The 2,418-nt window shown below is 40.0% G+C and overlaps 1 protein-coding gene across 3 annotated transcripts in view; it reads left to right on the top strand.

Annotated features, from left to right (window-relative positions):
- Nucleotides 1-2,418, top strand: part of RARB (retinoic acid receptor, beta) — a 449,839-nt gene that overhangs the window by 205,749 nt on the left and 241,672 nt on the right. The gene's annotated exons all lie outside the window — the stretch shown is intronic.

The following is a 2,418-nucleotide window of genomic DNA, read 5'->3' on the forward strand; positions in this document are numbered from 1 at the left end:
TGGAAGAATTCTTTAAATAGTGCAATAGGCAATGGAGTTGGTAATGAATAGCTATATCACCTACTTTGAGAAAAACTTAGTATTTCTCATTCATATGTGTCATTAAGATGTATATTCCATATACAGCATTTATACACAAGCAGGCGAGTTCAAAGATGTTTACTGTAATGTATTATTTAAGTGTGCACACTCACATACTTTCATAAAAGACCACTAATATCTCTATGCACCAATGAAAGAGGTGGCAATGTGCTCGTAAGAAATTGTGCATGTTTTCACTGAAAACCTAGGTCATGATAAGGCACTCCTGGCTCTGCTTTGCATCCTGAACTGCTGACACACAGTTCTAGCCTTGATAGATGAGTTCATTATCCTTTTCTAAAAGCAAGTAGATTTCCAGGTGTGTCCATTACATCTGAATGAAATTTGCCTAATGCTATCCAGTGCTGGCCTGGAGTCAGCCTACAGGACCCATTGCTGCTCTTACTTTAGCCTGTATTTCATAACTACAGATTCTAACAGATGATTTGGACCCCTTTGGGTAACCATTCCCTACTGTCGAATTGACTGCCCGTTTGCAGTGTTATGGGACTACAAGTAAGGAAGCTGAGCCACATCGTTGTGATATGCTCCTTATGAACTCTACTTACATGGTAAAAAATTACATATTTCAAATACTAGTGGCATTTTATGTATAGGATATGTGAAACACCCAATTATAATAGTTGTCAGGGGTGGGAGAGAGGAGTGGGTCAAGATCATGGTTTCCACTTTTAAACTACATAGCAATTTCTTTCGCCTCTTCTGATTTTAATAAACACCTATGTGGTCATCACAGAGAATCAAAAATACAGTATACAGTTATAGTGCTGAAAATGTTTTCATGAATTCAACAATAAGTACTTTTGAGCACCTGTTTTATGTCTGACACTGTAAGGCATTGGCCATACAGAAAGTGTGAGCCATTAATTCTGCCCAGGGGAAGCTCACATTCTACCAAAAGAGAGCAACGGTCATCCATTCTCAGACATTTACTGAATGCCCACTGTGTGCCAGGCACTATTCAAGGGACCTGAGAATACAACAATGAAAAGAAGAAACAAGATGCTGATCCTCAGAGCAGCGAGATTCTGTGGATAAGTCAATTAAAAAACTACAAAGTGGGTACCCTCATTCTAGTCCCATGGCAAAGGAATATTTGGCAGTATTTGCTAAAATTTAAAATGGATGCCTATTCCAGAGATTTTACTTCTTTGTATCTATTGTAAGTAATGCCGTCACACTGGCATAAGCAAGCCGATTCAAACATGTTCACTTTCATGGCCAGGTGCGGTAGATCACGCCTGTAATCCCAGCACTTAGGGAGGCCAAGGCAGGCGGATAACCTGAGGTCGGGAGTTCGAGACCAGTCTGACCAATGTGGAGAAACCCAGTCTCTACTACAAATACAAAATTAACTGAGCATCATGGCACATGCCTGTAATCCCAGCTACTAGGGAGGCTGAGGCAGGAGAATCACTTGAACCCGGGAGGTGGGGGTTGCGGTGAGCCGAGATCGCACCATTGCACTCTAGCCTAGGCAAAAGGAGTGAAACTCTGTCTCAAAAAAAAAAAGATGTTGACTTTCACATTGTTTGGAATAATGATAAATTGGAAATAGCCTAAATGTTCATCTTCTAGTAGAAGAACTGAGTGAAAAGGTACAGAGCAAAACAAAACACACACCCTATGTATATATTTACAGAGTGTGTGTCATGTATGTGTGTATGCATATATACGCACACATAGATATGTATGTATGACTTATATTTAAAAACATATAAAATAATAGGATTTATTTTATATAAGATTTACAAGAAAAGCAGGATGGGGATGTGGTTAAAGGAGCACTTTACCTTTATAATTTTCTTTTTAAATAAGAAAGTATTCATGAAATATACTATAATTAAAGTTAGTAAAAATTGATCATCAAAATACACTAGCATAAAAATTAGTGTTAGAGTAAATGTACGTACTCCAAGCTATACAAATTCCATAAGGAAGTAATTGATACCATAAGGGTAGCAAGGTGCTTACACGAGAGCCTTAAGGAAGAGTTGAGGAACCAGGGAAATCTAAGTTGGGTCTTAAAAAAGTAGGGGGAGTTTTCTGGCTTAACTAGAGAGGGAAGAGGTTGGAGGAACAGGGTAGGTGAAAATACCTGCTTAAATTTGAGAGAGGATTGGGTTTTTGGAGAGCGTAACTAGTCCCTTCTGACTCGAGCATGGCTTGGGTGGTGGAGGCAGGCCTGGAGAATGGTGTGGCATGTGGGAAGCAGTTGCAGAACCTGGGGATGGGTAGGAGAGCAGGCAGAGGGCAAAGCCAGGAGAGCTTTGAGTGACGGCTGAAGAACCAGGCATGTCATTTCTTATGGCTGCT

Source organism: Mandrillus leucophaeus, unplaced genomic scaffold (genome assembly GCF_000951045.1).
Source record: "Mandrillus leucophaeus isolate KB7577 unplaced genomic scaffold, Mleu.le_1.0 Scaffold149, whole genome shotgun sequence".
NCBI classification, from domain to species: Eukaryota; Metazoa; Chordata; class Mammalia; order Primates; family Cercopithecidae; genus Mandrillus; species Mandrillus leucophaeus.